The sequence below is a fragment of the Hyperoodon ampullatus genome (genome assembly GCF_949752795.1).
Source record: "Hyperoodon ampullatus genome assembly, chromosome: 1".
Classification (NCBI taxonomy): Eukaryota; Metazoa; Chordata; class Mammalia; order Artiodactyla; family Ziphiidae; genus Hyperoodon; species Hyperoodon ampullatus.
Window position 1 is genome coordinate 179,355,745 of NC_136914.1, and position 22,177 is coordinate 179,377,921.

Here is a 22,177-nt window from a genome sequence, read left to right on the forward strand (position 1 = left end):
GATAGTGAAGATGATCCAGGACCCCAGAAAAAGAATGGAGGCAAAGACCAAGAAGATGCAAGAAATGTTTAACAACCATCTAGAAGAATTAAAGAACAACCAAACAGAGATGAACAATACAATAACTGATATGAAAAATACACTAGAAGGAATCAATACCAGAATAACAGAGGCAGAAGAACGGATAAGTGACCTGGAAGACAGAATGGTGTAATTCAATGCTGCAGAACAGAATAAAGAAAAAAGAATGAAAAGAAATGAAAACAGCCTAAGAGACCTCTGGGACAACATCAAACACAACAACATTCGCATTATATGGGTCCCAGAAGGAGAAGAGAGAGAGAAAGGACCCAAGAAAATATTTGAAGAGATTATAGTTGAAAACTTCCTTAATATGAGAAAGAAAATAGCCACCCAAGTCCAGGAAGTGCAGAGAGTCCCATACAGGATAAACCCGAGGAGAAACATGCCGAAACACAGAGTAATCAAATTGGCAAAAATTAAAGACAAAGAAAAATTATTGAAAGCAGCAAGGGAAAAACAACAAATAATATACAAGGGAATTCCCATAAGGTTAACAGCTGATTTCTCAGCAGAAACTCTACAAGCCAGAAGGGAGAGGCATGATATACTTAAAGTGATGAAAGGAAAGAACCTACAACCAAGATTACTCTACCCAGCAAGAATCTCATTCAGACTCGATGGAGAAATCAAAAGCTTTACAGACAAGCAAAAGCTAAGAGAATTCAGCACCACCAAACCAGCTCTACAACAAATGCTAAAGGAACTTCTCTAAATGGGAAACACAAGAGAAGAGAAGGACCTACAAAAACAAACCCAAAACAATTAAGAAAATGGTCATAGGAACATACATATTGATAATCACCTTAAATGTGAATAGATTAAATGCTCCAACCAAAAGACACAGGCTTGCTGAATGGATACAAAAACAAGACCCATATACACGCTGTCTACAAGAGACCCACTTCAGACCTAGGGACACATTCAGACTGAAAGTGACGGGATTGAAAAAGATATTCCATGCAAATGGAAATCAAAAGAAAGCTGGAAATCAAAAGAAAGCTGATACTCATATCAGATAAAATAGACTTTAAAGTAAAGAATGTTACAAGTCACAAGGAAGGACACTACGTAATGATCAAGGGATCAATCCAAGAAGGAGATATGACAATTATAAATATATAAGCACCCAACACAGGAGCATCTCAATACATAAGGCAACTGCTAAAAGCTGTAAAAGAGGAAATTGACAGTAACACTTTTATAGTGGGGGACTTTAACACCTCACTTACACCAATGGACAGATCATCCAAACAGAAAATTAATAAGGAAACACAAGCTTTAAATGACACAATAGACCAGATAGACTCAACTGATATTTATAGGACATTCCATCCAAAAACAGCACATTACACTTTCTTCTCAAGTGTGCACAGAACATTCTCCAGGATAGATCACATCTTGGGGCACAAATCAAGCCTCAGTAAATTTAAGAAACCTGAAATCATATCAAGCATCTTTTCTGACCACAATGCTATGAGATTAGAAATCAATTACAGGGAAAAAAAAGTAAAAAAAAAAAAAAAAAAACATGGAGGCTAAATAATATGTTACTAAATAACCAAGAGATCACTGAAGAAATCAAAAAACACCTAGAGACAAATGTCAAGGAAAACATGACGATCCAAAACCTATGGGATGCAGCAAAAGCAGTTCTAAGAGGGAAGATTATGGCTATACAAGCCTACCTCAAGAAACAAGAAAAATCTCAAATAAACAATCTAACCTTACACCTATAGGAACTAGAGAAAGAAGAACAAACAAAACCCAAAGTCAGCAGAAGGAAAGAAATCATAAAGATCAGAGTGGAAATAAATGAAATACAAACAAAGAAAACCATAGCAAAGAGCAATAAAACTAAAAGCTGGTTCTTTGAGAAGACAAACAAAATTGATAAACCATTAGGCAGACTAATCAAGAAAAAGAGGGAGAGGACTCAAATCCATAAAATTAGAAATGAAAATGGAGAACTTACAACAGACACTGCAGAAATACAAAGCATACTAAGAGACTACTACAAGCAACTCTATGCCAATAAAATGGACAACCTGGAAGAAATGGACAAATTCTTAGAAAGGTAGAAACTTCCAAGACTGAACCAGGAATAAATAGAAAATATGAGGAGACTAATCACAAATAATGAAATTGAAACTGTGATTAAAAAGTTTCCAACAAACAAAAGTCCAGGACCAGATGGCGTCACAGGTGAATTCTATCCAACATTTAGAGAAGAGCGAACACCCATCCTTCCCAAACTCTTCCAAAAAATTGCAGAAGAAGGAACAATCCCAAACACATTCTATGAGGCCCCCATCACTGTGATACCAAAACCAGACATAGATACTACAAAAAAAAGAAAATTACAGACCAATATCACTGGTGAATATAGATTCAAAAATCCTCAACAAAATACTAGCAAACAGAATCCAACAACACATTAAAAGGATCATACACCATGATCAAGTGGGCTTTATCCCAGGGATGCAAGGATTCTTCAATATATGCAAATCAATCAGTTTGATACACCAGATGAACAAATTGAAGGAGAAAAACCATATGATCATCTCAATAGATGCAGAAAAAGCTTTTGACAAAATTCAACACCAATTTATGATAAAAACTCTCCAGAGTGTAGGCATAGAGGGAATCTACATCAACATAATAAAGGCCATATACGACAAACCCACAGCAAACATCACTGTCAATGGTAAAAAACTGAAAGCATTTCTTCTAAGATCAGGAACAAGGATGTCAACCCTCACCACTATTATTCAACATACTTTTGGAAATCCTAGCCATGGCAATGAGAGAAGAAAAAGAAATAAAAAGAATACAAATTGGAAAAGAAGAAGTAAAACTGTCACTGTTTGCAGATGACATGATACTATACATAGAGAATCCTAAAGATGCCACCAGAAAACTACTAGAGCTAAACAATGAATGTGGTAAAATTGCAGGATACAAAATTTATGCACAGAAATCTCTGGCATTCCTATACACTAATGATGAAAAATCTGAAAGAGAAATTAAGGAAGCACTCCCATTTACCTCTGCAACAAAAAGAATAAAATACCTAGGAGTAAACCTACCTAGGGAGACAAAAGACCTGTATGAAGAAAACTATCAGACACTGATGAAAGAAATTAAAGATGATACCAACAGATGGAGAGATACATCATGTTCTTTTACTGGAAGAATCAATATTGTGAAAATGACTATACTACCCAAAGCAATCTACAGATTCGATGCAATCCCTATCAAATTACCAATGGCATTTTTTACTGAACTAGAACAAAAAATCTTAAAATTTGTATGGAGACACAAAAGACCCCGAATAGCCAAAGCAGTCTTGAAAGGAAAAAAACGGACTGGAGGAATCAGACTCCCTGACTTCAGACTATACTACAAAGCTACAGTATTCAAAACAATATGGTACTGGCACAAAAAGAGAAATATAGATCAATGGAACAGGACAGAAAGCCCAGAGGTAAACCCACACACCTATGGTCAACTCATGTATGACAAAGGAGGCAAGGATATACCATGGAGAAAAGACAGCCTCTTCAATAAGTGGTGCTGCTCACGCAGCTCAATAACAAAAAAACAAACAACCCAATCCAAAAATGGGCAGAAGACCTAAAGAGACATTTCTCCAAAGAAGATATACAGACTGCCAACAAACAGATGAAAGAATGCTCAACATCATTAACCATTAGAGAAATGCAAATCAAAACTACAATGAGATATCATCTCACACCTGTCAGAATGGAAATCATCAAAAAATCTAGAAACAATAAATGCTGGAGAGGGTGTGGAGAAAAGGGAACACTCTTGCACTGCTGGTGGGAATGTGAATTGGTACAGCCACTATGGAGAACAGTATGGAGGTTCCTTAAAAACTACAAATAGAACTACCATATGACCCAGCAATCCCACTAGTGGGCATATACCCTGAGAAAACCATAATTCAAAAAGAGTCATGTACCAAAATGTTCATTGCAGCTCTATTTACAATAGCCAGGAGATGGAAACAACCTAAGAGTCCATCATCAGATGAATGGATAAAGAAGATGTGGCACATATATACAACGGAATATTACTCAGCCATAAAAAGAAACGAAATTGAGTTATTTGTAGTGAGGTGGATGGACCTAGAGTCTGTCATACAGAGTGAAGTAAGTCAGAAAGAGAAAGACAAATACCGTATGCTAACACATATATATGGAATTTAAGGGAAAAAAATGTCATGAAGAACCTAGGGGTAAGACAGGAATAAAGACACAGACCTACTAGAGCGTGGACTTGAGGATATGCGGAGGGTGAAGGGTAAGCTGTGACAAAGCGAGAGAGTGGCATGGACATATATACACTACCAAATGTAAAATAGGTAGCTAGTGGGAAGCAGCCGCATAGCACAGGGAGATCAGCTCGGTGCTTTGTGACCACCTAGAGGGGTGGGATAGGGAGGGTGGGAGGGAGGGAGACACAAGAGGGAAGAGAGGTGGGAACATATGTATATGTATAACTGATTCACTTTGTTATAAAGCAAAAACTAGCACACCATTATAAAGCAATTATACTCCAATTAAGAGGTAAAAAAAAAAAAACGGAAAATTAAAGTTTCCAGTTTGACAATAATAAAAAAGAAAAATAATAAGTGGTATTGGGAAAACTGGACAGCTACATGTAAAAGAATGAACTTAGAACACTCCCTAATACCATACACAAAAATAAACTCAAAATGGATTAGAGACCTAAATGTAAGACCGCACACTATAAAACTTTCAGAGGAAAACATAGGAACAACACTCTTTACATATATCACAGCAAGATCTTTTCTGATCCACCTCCTAGAGGAATGGAAATAAAAACAAAAATAAACAAATGGGACCTAATAAAACTTAAAAGCTTTTGCAAAGCAAAGGAAACTACAAACAAGACGAAAAGACAACCCTCAGAATGGGAAAAAATATTTGCAAACGAATCAGCGGACAAATGATTAATCTCCAAAATATATAAACAGCTCATGCAGCTCAATATTAAAAAAACAAACAACCCAATCCAAAAGTGTTCAGAAGACCTAAATAGACATTTCTCCAAAAAGCACATACAGATGGCCAAGAAGCACATGAAAAGCTGCTCAACATCACTAATTATTAGAGAAATGCAAATCTAAACTACAATGAGGTATCACCTCACACCAGTTAGAATGGGCATCATCAGAAAATCTACAAACCACAAATGCTGGAGAGGGTGTGCAGAAAAGGGAACCTACTTGCATTGTTGGCGGGAATGTAAATTGATACAGCCACTATGGAGAACAGTATGGAGGTTCCTTAAAAAACTAAAGTTAGAATTACCATATGACCCAGCAATCCCACTACTGGGCATATATCCAGAGAAAACCATAATTCAAAAAGACACATGCACCCCAATGTTCATTGCAGCACTATTTACAATAGCCAGGTCATGCAAGCAACCTAAATGCCCATCGACAGATAAATGGATAAAGAAGATGTGGTACATATATACAAAGGAATATTACTGTGTCATAAAAGGGAATGAAATTGGTTCATCTGTAGAGACGTGGATGGATCTAGAGAGTGTCATACAGAGTGAAGTAAGTCAGAAAGAGAAAAACAAATATCGCATATTAATGCATTAATATGGAACCTAGAAAAATGGTACAGATGAACCATTTTGCAGGGCAGAAATTGAGACACAGGTGTTGAGAACAAATGTATGGACCCAAGGGGGGAAAGCAGTGGCGGATGGTGGTAGTGGTGTGATGAACCGGGAGATTGGGATTGATATGTCTACACTGATGTGTATAAAATGGATGACTAATAAGAACCTGCTTTATAAAAAAATAAATAAAATTAAATTTAAAAAATTAACCAAAAAAATGCTGTATAAAAATGGAATTGTAACTTGAAAAAAGCTCCCATAATCCATAGGAAAGCAGGAAAAAGTAAAAGGAAACAAAGAAATGGAAAAGAGAGAGAGAAGAAAGAGAAAAAGAAATGACGGACTTAAGCCCTAGCAAATGTATAATTATAATAAAGGACAAATACTTGCAGAGTAGATTTTAAAATATAACCCAATTATATGCTGTTTATTTTTTTTAAGCTACAAAAATAATGATATAGGCAAGTTGAGGGTAAAAGAATGGAAAAGTTATATCATGTATACATTAATCAAAGGAAAGTAGGTGTGCATATATTAATATCAGATAAAGTAGATTCAGAGCAAAGAAATTTATTACCAGAGACAGACAGGGACATAATATGATTTAGAAAGAATCAATCCACCAGGAAGTCATAGAAATCCTAAAGGTATATGTGTATTCACAAAAAAATAGAGCTGCAACATATGTGAAGAAAAACTGAAAGAATTGAAAGGAAAAACAGACAAATCCACAATTATAGTTGTAGACTCTAATATGCCCCTCTCCACAATCAGTACAACAACTAAACAAAAAAATCAGCAAGGAAATGGAAGAACCTAAAAACATGGTCAATCAACAAGATTTAATCAACATGTATAGAACACCTCCCCCAACAACAGCAGAATGCACATTATTTTCAAGTTCTTGTAAAACATATGTCAAGATAGACCATAAAAATATCTTGGGCTATAAAATAATCTTCGACACATTTTTAAAAACTGAAACCATACAGAGTGTGTTCTTTGACTACAATGGAGTCAAACTAGAAATCAATAACGTAAATATAACAAGAAAATTTCCAAACACTTTGAAATTAAATAATATACTTCTAAATAAACCAAAGATCCAAGAGAAAATCTCTAGTAAAATTTTTTTAAAATTCATTGAATTGGAAAATCAAAATTTGACAGACACAGAGGAAGCAGTGCTAAGAGAAAAAAATTAACACTAAATACATGCACTAGAAAGAGGAAAAGTCTCAAAACAATATGTCTCCACCTCAAGAACCCAGAGGGGGAAAAACCCCCCCACAACAGGGCTTCCCTGGTGGCGCAGTGGTTGAGAATCTGCCTGCCAATGGAGGGGACACGGGTTCGTGCCCTGGTCTGGGAAGATCCCACATGCCACGGAGCAACTAGGCCCGTGAGCCACAACTACTGAGCCTGCGCGTCTGGAGCCTGTGCCCCACAGCAAGGGAGGCCGCGATAGTGAAAGGCCCGTGCACCGCGATGAAGAGTGGCCCCCGCTTGCCGCAACTAGAGAAAGCCCTCTCACAAAATGAAGACCCAAAACAGCCAAAAATAAATAAATAAATAAATAATCCTTAAAAAAAAAAAAAACCCACAACAATCAACAGGAAGGAAACCACAAAGAAAATAACAGAAATAAATAACATTGCATACAGAAAAACAGATAATCAATGAAACCAAGATCTGGTTCTTTGAGAGGATCAATAAAACTGATAAATCTCTAGCAACACTGACAAAAATGAAAAGACACAGATTACCAATATCAGGAATAAAACCAAAGATATCACTACAGACCCTGTCAACTTCAAAAGGATAAAAAGGGAATAATATAAATAACTCTACAAAACATTTGACAACTTCGGTGTAATGGATCAATTCCTCAAAAAGCAAAAATTATTACAATTCATCCAATATGAAACATAATTTTAACGGACAATTAATGAAATTGAATTTTTTTTCTTTTTTTTGGCTGCCTTGTGTCTTCGTTGCTGTGTGCAGGCTTTCTCTAGTTGCGGCGAGCGGGGGCTACTGTTGGTTGCAGTGTGTGAGCTTCTCATTGCGGTGGCTTCTCTTGTTGCAGAGCACAGGCTCTAGGTGCGTGGGCTTCAGTAGCTGTGGCACGTAGGCTCAGTAGTGTGGCTTGCAGGCTCTAGAGCACAGGCTCAGTAGTTGTGGCACACGGGCTTAGCTGCACCATGGTATGTGGGACCAGGGCTCGAACTTGTGTCCCCTGCATTGGCAGGCAGATTCTTAACCACTGCGCCACCAGGGAAGTCCTGAAATTGATTTTTTAATTTAACTATCACCCCCCAAAAATGCAGACCCAGAAGATTTCACTGATGAATTCTATCAAATATTTAAGATGAATTAATACCCATTGTACACAATCACTCCCAGAAAGCAGTACTAATTCATTTTATGAAGCTACTGTTACCTGATACCAAGACAAAACAGAGACAGAATCAAAACAAAAACCAAAAAACAAAAACCTACAGGTATATTTATCCCTTAAAGATAGATACAAAATCCTTAAAAATACATTAGTATATAAAATTCAACAATGTATAGAAAGAATTATACTATTACGAGTGAGGTTTTTCCTGGGATTTAAGGATAGATCAGTATTTGAAAATTAATCAATGCAATCTACCATATTAAATAGTTAAAGGGGAAAAAAATATCATGCACCCATATGAGTCAAGGCAGAAAAAGCATTTGGTTAAATTCAACACCCATGACAAAACAACTCAGGAAGGAGACTGGCCAAGATGGTAGAAAGATCCTAGCTCACCTCCTTCCAGGAACACACCAAAATTGAGACAGGAAGACAGGAGCACAACCATTTTGGAAAAGGGGAATAGCCTTGGGCAAAACAGGCCTTGCAAGCTAAACAGCAAAGGCCTTGAGGGCCTGAGTCCCAGAGACAAAAACCATGCTTGCAGGAATAAAAGATTAACTTTATCTCTGCTACACTAACAAGTATACTTAGTTGCCAAGAGACAGGTTCAACTATAAATTTTAACCTTATCTGCTCCTGTGCTTTCTTGCAGAAACTTTTCATGCATTTCTTTCTGCTCATAGAAATGCTCCCTATTCCTGGCAGCCAACATGGAGCCACCTGCTGCTGATCACAGAGTGTGAGGATTTCGGGTAATTATCAGTGATCATGACACAAACCCTCCCCCTCTAGTTATAAAAGCAACTTGCCCCTTCTACCTGGGGAGCTGGCACTTTTTTTTTTCTGCCTTCTCTTTTGTGCATCTGCTACCTCTTTTAGTAAAATGCTTTGCTTGCCTAAGAGTCTTGTGGAAGTGGTATTTATTTTATTTCTACGATGTTGCTGTCAAAGAATCTGGAAAGGGCCCCGTAACATAACCACAACTATCTGCAAAACAGACATCAATGAAAAAGACCAGAATCTACCAGAAAAGATCTTTTATAACTAAAGACACAAAGGACCCACAATGAGACCAGCAGGAAGGGTGGACTCCAGATATAATCAAGTCCCATATCCCCCAGGCGGGCGACCCACGAACTGGAGAATAATTATAGTGCAGAGGTTCTCCCACAGGAATGAGAATTCTGAGCCCCACGTTGGGCTCCCCAGCCTGGGAGTCCTGCACCGTCAAGACGAGCCCCCAGAGCATTTGGCTTTGAAGGCCAGCGGGGCTTAATGTTGGGAGTCCCACAGGGGCCGGCGTTGGGGGAGATAAACGGGTGTAAACAGAGACTTCATTCTTAAAGGGCACACACAAAACCTCACGTGCACCAGAACCCAGGACAAAAGCAGTAGTTTGATAGGCGCCTGGGCTGGACCTACCTGCTGGTCCAGGAGAGTCTCCCAGGAGAAAGAGGGGGTGGCTCACGCTGGAGACAAAGACGCTGGCGGCAGCCATACTTGCAAACATTCTTCCGCGTTTAAGCCGGTGCTGGCTGCACTTTCGTGGGCTCCTCCCTTTAGCTCATTAGCGCTAACACCTGGCGCCACCGAACAGCCTGTAAGTGCCAGTGCCGGGACACCTCAGGCCAAACAACTAACTGGGCAGGGACACAGCCCTAGCCATCAGCTGACGGGCTGCCTAAAGACTTTCTGGCCTGGCCACCTTGGGACACGCCCCTAGGTACAGCCCAGCCTACCAGAGGGCCAAGAGTCAGCTCCGCCCACCAGTGGGCGGGCAACAGCCGCAAAGTTTTTTGCATCCCCACTCCACCCAGCCGTGAGCCAGCTCAATCCCCGGGGCTCCCTGGCGTTCTGCAGTCAGCCCCCTCACGACCAGGCTCCACTAACCAGCAGCCGGCAGCATCCCCACAAGGTAGGACCTAGCAACCAACCGGACTAGGGGCCACGCAAGCCTACCAGACCACCAGCATAGTCAGTCTGTCACAACAGAAGGCCGCCCTCAGCCCTCTTAGGGGGAATCCCTAGAGCATATAGCTCAGGTGACGAGAGTGAATGGGCTGCTAGGACGCATAGGACATCTCCTACAGAAGGCCACTTCTTGAAGGTCAAGAAACATAACTAACCCATCACATACATAAAAATACAAAAACACTCAGGAAAACAGGGATAGAAACTTTTCCCACTTGATAAAGAACATCTACCAAAATAATCTACACCTAACATTATACTTAATGGTAAAAAAATAAACCAGGAACAAAGAAAGAATGCCCATACAGATGGCAGTTTCTTATAAACCCAACATATAGCTATCATAGCAACTGCAACCCAGCAATTGCACTCCTGGATTTTTATCCCATAAAAATGAATACTTAGGTTCACATTAAAATCTGTACATGTGTGTCTGCCTAGCAGGTTTATTTGTAACAGGCAAAAACTGGGAGCACTCAGATGTCCTTCAATGGGTGAATAGTTAAAATAACAGTGGTATATCCATTGCTGAGTCATGAACTCAGCAATAAAATGTATCAAATATTAATACACAAAACAACTTGGAAGAATCTCTAGAGAATTATGCTGAGTGATAAAAGCCAATTCCCAAAAGTTACATACTGCATTATTCCACATATGTAACATTCTTGAAATGACAAAATTGTGGAAATGGAGAAAAGATTAGTGGTTGCCAGGAGCTAAGAAGAGGCATAGGAAAGTGGATGTGGCTAGCCATCAGCTGACAGGCTGCCTAAAGACTTTCTGGCCTGGCCACCTTGGGACATGCCCCTAGATACAGCCCAGCCTACCAGTTACCAATAGCTGTGGCTGTTGTTCTCTTCAAGAACAATATGAAGAGTCCTGTGATGGTGAAAATGTGTTCTATTTTGGCTGTACTGATGTCCATATCCTGGGTGTGATATTGTACTATAGTTTTGCAACATGTCACCATTAGAGGAAACTGACTAAAGGGTCATTGGATCTCTTTGTATTATTTCTAACAACTACATAGTCTATAATTATACAAAAAAATTTTTAAGCTTAATTTTTAAAATGTTGAGTGAGGGGAGAGGAGGCATGTTCATGCATTTCTTTTTTTTTAACATCTTTATTGGAGTATAATTGCTTTACAATGGTGTGTTAGTTTCTGCTTTATAACAAAGTGAATCAGTTATACATATACATATGTTCCCATATCTCTTCCCTCTCGCGTCTCCCTCCCTCCCACCCTCCCTATCCCACCCCTCTAGGTGGTCACAAACCATGCATTTCTAAAATGTGAACAGTTTCTGGGGAAAATGAGATTGAATTGGTCAGATGGTCCTAGTAGAATTTTCAGGTCTCCTTGAGACTGGTGATCATGAATTTATAAGGACAGTGATCTGCTCTGCTGTGCAGCTTACGTCACCTGTGCTCCACTGTCTGGGTGTAGGAATAGAGAAAACAGGTGGTTGGGTTTATTCAGGGTACAGGTGTCACTGAACAGGTGCAACAGTAATAAGAAATGAAGGGTAATGTTTCTCAAATCCATCTCTGTCCTTTCCATCCTCCCCTGCTGCTGCCTCAGCTCAGAATCCTGTTCTCACTCTCTGAACTATGGCCAGCACCTCCTCAGGATCCTGCTACCTTTTGTTCCCATCCTACCACTTCATCCACTGCTAGAGAGAGCCTTAGGAAAAAGTCAGCACCCCCAGGGTTGACTTTTAATTGCTTAAGTTCCCTGGCGGCTCCTCATTACCTGGGAGGCACTTTATCAGAAGTGCAAACTGCTTTGGCCCTTCAGAGCTTATCCCTGACTTCCTCTTCCAGGCCCTCCACCAGTTCCCAGTTCCCAGCCACAAAGAACTCAGCATCCCCACATCCATGATAGCTAGAGTGACGACATAATTTACCTCTCTAATTGAAGTGTATTAGTAACTCTGTTAGAGCAATAAGCATAAACTGGGACAGTCTCTGGCAGATGAGGATGTGAGGTCATCCTCATTTTAGTCTTACCACAGTATACTTTGATATCTCTGTAGGAATTTCTATGCATCTCTCCATCCCCAGAAGAACATGGTGCCCTGCACGTTCTTCTGTTTGGTAAATGTTTACCACCTCTCCTGGCCCTTGTCAAAAACATATGTAGAATTAAAATAATACAAGGTGGGAAATAAAATAATAAATTGATTTAAAGTGTTCTAAGGTGCTGACTTTGTCTTGGACATGGTAAAAATACATATTTATATCTTTAGGGTAATTCCTTTAAGAATTTAGAGGATATAAGAATGTATAACCAACATGCTAGCAGAGACAAAGATATTGAATGACAAAGCATTATTTTGACTACAAAGTAGGCCAAAAAAGAAGATAATTAACATAGAACAAGAGGGACAAATAGAAAAATAAATAAATAAATAAATAAGATTGTAGATCTAACCCAAATGAATCAGCAAGTACATTGAATGCAAATGCACTAATTACTACAATTAAAGATTTTAAGAAATATACCAAATTAAACACAGACACCCCCCCACACACACACACACATTTACACAGAACTTTAATCTGCTTACAGATGTCACACCTTAAATATAAGCACACAGAAAATTTTGAAAGTAAGGAATGGAGAGGTGTCAATTGTCCCCAGATTTATTTCTGGATTCAATGCAGTTTCAATCAAAATGTTAAGAGGAATTTTGTGGAAAATAGGATAGTGATTCTAAAATTGATGTGTAAATGCAAAGGACTGACTTAAATTACCAGATACCACAGCTGATTACAAGGCTGCAGTAATCAAGGCAGTGTGATCTTAGAGAAAATGGACAGATAGGCCATCAGAACAGAATATGAAGACAGGCCAACACATACAAGCTCACTTGATTTATGATAAACGTGACACTGCAGTAGTGATGGCAACGGGATTTTTTCCAATGCGTGGTGCTGGAATAATCAAATATCTGTGTTTTCAAAAATGTATTTTAAAACATTTAAAATACATTTCTTGAAAGTTAAGTCCAGGAGGATTGTAGATGTAAATGTGAAAACCAAACCGTCCCTGGCCTGGGTTAGGTAAAGCTTTCAGAAACAGGACAGGTTGAGCACTGAGGGTAAGAGAAAAGTTGATACATGAACCTACATTTAAATTAAGAACTTCCGTTCAACAAAAGATACCAGAAAGAGAGTGAAAAGGCAAGTCACAGTGTGGAAGAAGAGAGGCATTTCACAAAAGCAGATATTCAGACAAACATATGTAAAGGCTCAGTCTCATTAGTCAACAGGAATATGCAAATGAAATCCACAGTTTGTTATACTACATTCCCACTAGAATGACTGCAATTAAAATATCTGAAAGTACTAGTGTTGGTGAGGATTTACAATACTTGCAACTCTCAAACATCACAGGTAAAGTGCAGAAATCAGCACAACTGTTTCTGAAAACTTTTTAGCAGTATCTACATAAAGTCCAACTGATGAATATCTTTGAACCAGCACTCCAACAGAAAGGCATACATAAATTTGCCTAAAATCATGAACAAAAAAATGTTCATAGGGACACTATTTGTAATAATATCAAATGAAAACAAACCAAAAGTTTATCAACAGTAGACTGCATAAATTGTGATAGTCAGATAATTAAATCCTCTAGAGCAATGAAAATGAACTTCACATAGAAATGTAGAGAAATCTCTAAAGCCAATGTTGAATGGAAAAAAAAAAAAAGCCAGGCCAAAAAAAGGATAATTGATTCTATCTGTACATATTTCAAAAATATATGAAATTAATCAGTGGCTATAGAACTGGGAGGCATGGTTACCTTTGGGGTTCCAGAGGTGTCCATTGGGAAGGTGGCAATGTTCTATTCCTGTTTTGGCCGGTGGCTACACAAGAGTGCTCACCTTGTTAAAAATGAATCAAGCTGTACACTTATGATTTGTGCACTTTTCTGGTGTATTTTATAATTTTTTTAAAAAGTATATTTTCAAACTGTGCCCTTGTAGTCAGTTGAGCCCTTTGTGACCATATTGCCTACACTAACGACGTTCATCACTGATTAAGTACTTGCTATGTGCTAGCCAATCACGCTGGTACTAGATGTTTTATTCCAAGTTTTATTATTTCATCCTTTGAGATGGGATTGCTGCCCTCAGTGTATAGATTTCACAGATGTGGAAGCTGATACTCAGGGGGGTTAAGTGACTTACTCATGGTCATATAGCAAGAAAATAGCAGAATTTGACTTCAAAAACATGCCTTTCTGATTGCAATTCACTGCCTCCTCTGTTGAGAGGCACCTTCTACCTGAGGTAACATAGCTTGTCCAGATGCTGATCAAAGAAGATTCATCCACTGTGAGCTTCACACCTAAGGTAGTGGCAGAAACTGAAAAGTAGGTACAGACAGAGTAAATGTAAAATGATCTCAGTACACATACTCATGCATCTATTTTTTTCATAAGACACAAGGGAGTTAGGTCCTACCTCAGAAGAAAAGAGCCATCACCCCAGGAAGCCCCTGAAGGTCTGGGGTTTTATGGAATATGTGACTATGAACCTCACCCCTGAAAATACATTCCCCAGGACTCAGTGCCTCTACAGCTTTGGAGGCTGGTCCTCGCTAGAGCCTGCTTCTTCTCTCATCTGCATTTCATTATGAGCACATATAGAAGTCAGGGCACTGACTGAACAGCTCCCAATCAATTCATGCCACTCTAGGTGAGCCAGGCTGCTTTTCATTTGCTTTCTGGGAACCATCAGAATTATTACCTGAGCGGGTCTCGGGAACAGGTGAAGGCTGCAGCCACTGTCAGCTCCCAGTGGGACAGGGCTGGGGCACAGGGCAAGTGTCCCAGTTCTAGGGGTAAAAATGGAAATGTTGCTTTTCTTTGACCTGGAAGGCAACTTTGCCTGCTGCCCAAGCTGAAAGGAAGTGTTCCATATGTGAACACTATGAATGAGATGCTTGGCTTAGCTCTGAGGCTGAGCAGTTCCCACCGAGAAGTGGGATGATGTAGGTATGCAAATCACCCCAAGAGCTGCCATTTATGAGACTTTATTTGTGCAGATGCTTTATCACTGATCCTCACAACCGATCAGGACTCAGGACCCATTTTACAGGTGAAAGGACACTACAGGGCCTTGGAGATGATAGTGATGGGACCAGGGATACTCATCTGGTGAGTGACAAAGACCAGAATTTAAGCCAGATCCGTTTGATCCTCAGGTTGTACTTATATGAGTGTTAAGCCATGCTGCCTTCCATAGAGGTTCATTTGGCTCTACCTTAATGCAGAAGAAAGTAATTTGACCTCCATGAAGCAAAGGTAAACATGGCCCTGCTTGTCAGTCTCTGCATAGGTTCGACAGGAGACTCGGGTATCAGAAGAGGGGAGCTTATGAACTGGAAAAACTTCATTCTAGCTGTCTTAGGTCACAGACAGCTCTACACCTTTAGTCTCCTCACCTTAAATCGAGGATCACAGAGCTGAAAAGTCCAGAAACAAAATGAAAATCCTGGTCTTGCTTATTTTAGTGACACTCAGCAGTTGCCTAGCTTGAGGTCTAAGGGACACTGATCCCTTCTCCCTGTTCCATCCCCCAAGGAGCCAGGCATAGGCAAATACATGTTGATATGTCCCAGGCCCTGTGCTAACAGTTTCAATGTAAAGTGTTAATACTTGATCATGAGTAAAAGCATGGGCTCTGCACTCAGATTGCCTGGATGTCACATCCCTGCTCCACCAGGTAAGCAAGTCACTGAACTCTGAGCGTCATTTTCCTCGGTAGCTACAATGCACGATAATAACAGGAACAAATGAGATGATACAGAGAAAGCTTTGGCACATAGCAAACACTCAAAACCTTCCAGCTATCCATATGATTACCAACTATGGAATTCTCACAAAAGACAATGAGACAGATATTATCATCATCAATATATGAATAAAGCAGCGAGACTCAAAGAAGTAAAAAACAGCAACAACAACAACAAAAAACCCACTGTACTCAAGATGTCACAACCAATACGTGCCAGAAGTAGGATTCCAGCCCACACTTGGCCAGTTTCAATAGCTGTTCCTTTGCCTTGTCTGGACCACCTTCCTGTGCACCAGGATTACAGCATCAGCATCGTCCCATGGCCCCTGCATCCTGCAGTTTCTAGTGTGCCCTGCCCGTGGGACTTCTCAGCCTCTGGGTTAAAGTCCCAAGGGTCCTAGACACAGTGGATTTCCCACACTTTTTCCTCTGGCTACAGTTCTGTAATTCTTTCCCCCCTCAGATGGGTACCAACTTGCCATCACACCTAAACACTGGCATTGGGAGAGTGGGACATAAGGGCTTGCCTGAATTCCATCTCTTACAGGCAGTGTCTTAGAGTTTTTATAAGATAATTTTTAAGAACATCCTAGAAGATATGGACCTTGTTTCTGAAAAGCATGCACACACACACAAAGTAACTCAACCATTTGACAAACAGTTTTTAGAAGGTTGTCAGGCACCTCTGAGATCTATCCAGGGACTTCAGGGGAGGAATTCCTGCTCTGGGGAGAATCCTAAAGTGCTTTAGAGTACAAGTCAGCCCTGGAGCTTCCCTTGGCCTGGTATACAGTTTGCTTTCTGTAGAAGGAGGGGCTTTGGGGAGAAGAGATACCCTCGGGAAGCAGCCCATCTTCTGAGTGAATCTGGCAGACTCTGATTCCCTGCCTGGTTAAGGGCTCTTTAAAGGAGCAGGTACCTGGCCTAGACTCTGTGGGTAGGAATAACTCTGTTAGCCCAGGCTAGCCACGTCCACAGCAGGGGTGCAAAAGCAGATACTCACCAACACACCTGAGGCCACTGGAGAGGAAGCAGCAGATGCAGAAGCTGAGGGACCTTGTGGGGCCGGCTCCCCCATACCTTGGGACAGAGAAGGCCAGCATGGGTCCAGCGGCTGAGAGACAGTGGGTGTGCTCCCTACCGAGGGAGAGCCAGCTGCGCTGGCAGAAACGTGTGCTCGAGACTCAGACAGACGAGGAAATAGGCAGCCCAGCACTATCACTTACCAGCTTGGGGACCATGCCTTTTTGAGTCTCACCTTCCCTTTCCACAAATTTTGGATAATAATTTTTACTTTGCAGCGCTGATCTGAGAATGAAAAGGCATTTGTATGCAAAGGGTAGAGTACAGTCCCTGGAACACTATACAGGCAGACCTCATTTTATTGTATTTCACTTAACTTTATTGCACTTTGCAGATATTGCATTGGCTATAAATTAAAAGTTTGTGGCATCCCTGTGTCAAACACGTCTGTTGGCACCATTTTCCCAACAGCATTTGCTTACTTTGCATCTTTGTGTCACATTTTGGTAATTCTCACAATATTTCAAATTTTGTCATCATTATTGTATCTGTTAGAGTGATCTGTGATCAGTGATCTTTGATGTCACTATTGCACTTTGATGTTATGACTCCCTGAAGGCTCAGATGATGGTTAGCATTTTTTAGCAATAAAGTATTTTTAATTAAGGTATGTACATTGTTTTCTTAGACATAATGCTATTGTACATTTAGTAGACTACAATATAGTGTAAACATAACTTTTATATGCAATGGGAAATTCGTGTGACTTGTTTTATTGTGATATTCACTTTATTGCAGTGGTCTGGAACCAAACCTGCAGTATCTCTGAGGTCTGCCTATACCTCATGTCTATTCTTATATGGAAACAGTTAGATGCCTTGGAGAATGCTTGAGATTTCTTTGCATATTTCAAGGATTTGGGTTGAAAATCTGAAGGATTTCAGAATAATGGTTTGGCTACAGTTCACTGCACACTGGGCCACCTGGCCAGAGAGAAGCCACTTTGCAGGAAATGCGTCTCCCTCCACAGTGGCTGATTGCAGAACACCACTTGGCTGATGGTTGCATTGAGACTGCGCACTGGGCAGAAAAGCTCTGAAATAGCCTTTCTTCCCTGGACTCTGTTTCCTAGATCTGAGGAGCAGGACCTGCTTCCATCACCTAAGTGCATTGCTGTGTGCTTTTAAACTCTATATGCCTGCGCCTGCAATGGTGAGTGTGTGCCATGGACCCCAGTGTCCATGCATGAGCATGTGTATATGTGTACATGTGCCTGTGTACCCTTATTGTGTTTGTTGGTAAGTCTCAGTGTGTTGGTGGCTATTTTGTTTCTCTCTGAGCTTGGATACCTGGTTGTCCCTAGCAACTGTATGCTTGAATCTGCCAGCAACTGAGCCCTCCCAGAGACACATTTGATGGCTCACCCTGGTGCTCCCTCTTCTAGATCCTGGCCATTGACCATTGCAAATTTCTGTAGCAGGAGGTTTTTTTCTTGCTGTGGAGAGACCCTCTCCTTTCTCTGGAGCTCAGCACCCAATATCAGAGGTCAGAAAATGAAAGCTAGAGGGAGGGTCTGATATCATTGACAATTGTCCCTTCCTCCCTTGTAGGAGTTGACTATTAGCTCACCTGATTTATCTGGAACGTGTGCACTTCTCTCATAAATAATCCCTCTGACTCTATACCAATGGGAGGGAAAAAAAGACAATAATTAAAATTATTGGCACAGGAAATTGTTACCTGTCTGAAGTTTCCTGGTATGAAGGGTAAGAGTAATAAGGATCCAGCATAATTTCATTTATTAAAAGCAACTAATGGTATGAAATAAAATAATAAATAATATTTTAGATGTAAAACATGTCACATTAGGAACAGAAATTCTGTCTCTTTTATTGTGTTCATAACCAGGGAAGGTCAGTTAAAATATTTTGAAATCTTATCTAATCTTGTGTTGCCAAAGCTAGGAGAGCAAAACAAAGCTTTTGTTAAGACATAGATGCTAATTCATGAGCGCTCACCCGTGGGAGTGAAAGGTGAGTTTCTCTAGAAAGTTTCCTGCAATGAAGGCAGAGGCCCGTGAGTAAGTAACCCCTTAGTCTTGGAAGCATACTGTCACACAGAGACCCAGGTTCTCCATGGGACCTTGCCCACCCCTATGATGATAAAATGAGAAGGCATAGACCAGAGGAACGGAATATTCCTTCCATGTGATCATGGCCTTTAGGGTCAGTGGCCTTTTCTTCCTTTATGTGTCCTTTGTCTTCTTTCAGCGCTTGAAAAGACAAGATTAAGTATGGAATTCATTTCACCTTGGCAAGATTTAGAAGGATCTAGAATTTAGGAACTGGGCAGCTTTTTCTTAAGAAAATAGAACCCTTTGGGATTCCTGTCCAGATCCATCTGTCTGTCCAGATGACCGAGGAATGCCTGAGGGTTCTCTGCCTCCCTGCCCCCAGCCTTTGGAGCCCGCCCCCAACACTGGAGAAGCCTCTCATTGGTGCGGGGACAGAAGGGCAAGGGCCAGACGGGCTCCTTTCAGTGCCTAAAAGTTGAAAACTTGATCATGAAGACCAAACTCCTCAGGTCAGTCCTCTTTGGCCCAAGGCTGGCAGTGGAGCTGTTTCTCCTGCAAAAGCCTAAAAGTCAGAGGGGAACCTTGTGATGCAAAAGATAGGTCTGGAGAGCATATGAATCTGGAGGTCCAGGGCCCAGGCTGGTGATCCTGGGGCCGTAGAGATGACTGGGCGTATGGATGTTCACTGGAAAATGGTACCCACAGACCCTCTGAGGGCCAAGTATTGAGAAGCCAAGCTGTGGGTCCTCAAAGAATGACAGACCCTTAGCCCGAAGGCCAAAGCACAAGGAAGCAACTTCTCCAAGGTCAGAGTGGATGTAGAGATGAGAGAAGAAACAAAGCCACCCAACTCTTAAAAGGATGTTCATTCCACAAGGCCGTGGGAACACTTCCCTATGGAGTGTGGCTGAATTTTCTCCAAGGAGTTTTCCAAGAAGTCACATATCACAGGAAGCTGTTAGGTTAACCAAAGATTAGGATGACTTCTCAGCCTGCTCTCACATTGCTCCCCAGTCGGTGTGAGGGTGCTCTGTATACACACTGGGTGAGGAGGGCATGCCTCCACCCCTAGGCGTGCCTGAGACCCACTTGGCCTACGAAGTTGCACTCACAACAGTCCACGCCAATGGGACAGAATCCAGCTGCTGCCCAGGAACAAGCAGATAGCATTTCTTCCCCCACAGAAGAAGAGGATAGGGAGCAAAGTCAAGTTTTATTATTAAACAACTTTAATCCAAATGCTGATTATTATTTGCAGTGTCTGAAGGCACAAAATATACCTAAAATGTATGGAATAGTCTAAACAGAGTTATAAATCCAAAGAGCAAAGCGTGAAAAAAAAGATACATTCTGAGCTGACACAGAAATCTGAGTTGGGAAGAATTTTTTTCTAGAGAATTTGCTGAATATCAATCATTTCCCCTCATGCCAAGGATAGGAAATTTAAAAAAATAACATAAACATGGCAAAGAATAACACCATGAGGTGTTAATATTTTTTTATCAGCAAAATACCTTTCCCTCAAAGATCCACTTGCTCTCATCCTCTCTCTCTCTCTCTCTCTCTCTCTCTCACACACACACACACACACACACACACACAATCTCTCACCTCTCCCTGACACCCATTCAAAGCAAACTGTCCAAGAAAATACCCATGGTATACCCCAGAAGACAGGTCATTTCAGGGAGAAAAAAAAAACAAAAAAACAAAAAAACAAAAAAAAACCAGACTTGGGTGTGAGATAAGGCAGTGAGACCAGAATTTGATTAAAAAAATAGAGAAATATATATGAAAACTTGACCATCCAGGGCAGGACCCCTCAAAGTGCTGATGGAAAGAAAATGAAGCCCGTCCTCCCTCAGGGTAACCATTGCCCACCTAAGCTTCCCCATCTGCGTGCACCCAGGTCTGGGCTCCACACGCTGTGATTGGAGAAATGTCAGTGGATCTCCTTGGTAGCATGAATATCAGGCCATTCTCAGAATCCACAGATAAATAACATAATTATAAACACTCTCCTCCCCAGTGTGATGCAGCCTCTCCTACTGCTCAATCATGTCATGCAGGACTTTGGGAAAGAAATCAATCCCAAGCTAGTTATCACCCTCATAAATACATCTCTGGAGTAACTCCACAGTGCTATTGGAGAGGCAATCAATAGGACTTTGTATTTCTCCACGACCACAGATCCGAGCTCTCAGCCCCCTGATTGCTGCTGGGAGAGGGAGCCCCACCCTTTTTGGTGCCAGATGTAGGCTGCGTTCACATTCTGGCAGGTCAGGAAAGCAGAATCACCTTCGTCTTCAGAAGAAGAGCTTGAAGGTACAGCTCACAGTACTCGAATTACTCTGCCCCTAGTGTTTTGCTTTGTTTTTGTTTTTTCCTTCTCTGGTTCTATAGTTTAATTGCCCCAGAAAGGGCAATGGAAGGAGGCAGGGCTGTCAGGTTGTCTTCGGCTTCAGAAACAGAGTTTCCTAGCAGGTTTACCAGCTCAAGGATAGGCCTGTGGATCTCAGAGACTATATGACACCATCAGCCAGGAGGGCCCCTGCTATGGGCTACATCACAGCTTGAGGGTTTCTGGTCTGGAGAAGGTGGCAAAGCAGGGTATGAGGGCTCATGCTGGGCTCCGGCCCTGTTTGGCAGACTGCCTGCAGTGTTTAAGACCCAGAGACATTCTTTTACTTTTGGGGCTACTTCCCTGGGGGCTGGGAATTACTTGTCTCCACATCACACAAAGTTACGCTGTTCTTTCTCTCAGAGCTAAGGCTTCCTCTTACCTGAACCAACATGACCCCTTTGATCTACTCTGGGCACTCCCATCACCTAGAGCACTAGTCTGCTCACCTGGGGTACCTCTCTCCACTCCTCCAACAGGATCCTTTTACCTGAAACCACGGATCTCACATCCAAGGGAATATCCTCCCCCTACCTGGCTTCTCATCCCCCCACCTCACCTGATCCACACATCACACCTCGCATCTCCCTATCCCAACAGACAAGGCCAAGCCCACCTCTGCCCAGTCTCCAGAGGAAATGATGGGACCTACCCTCCTTCTCCCAGATTCCATCACTTGTTGATTCTTCCAATTAGGAAAAGAAAGTAAAAAACAA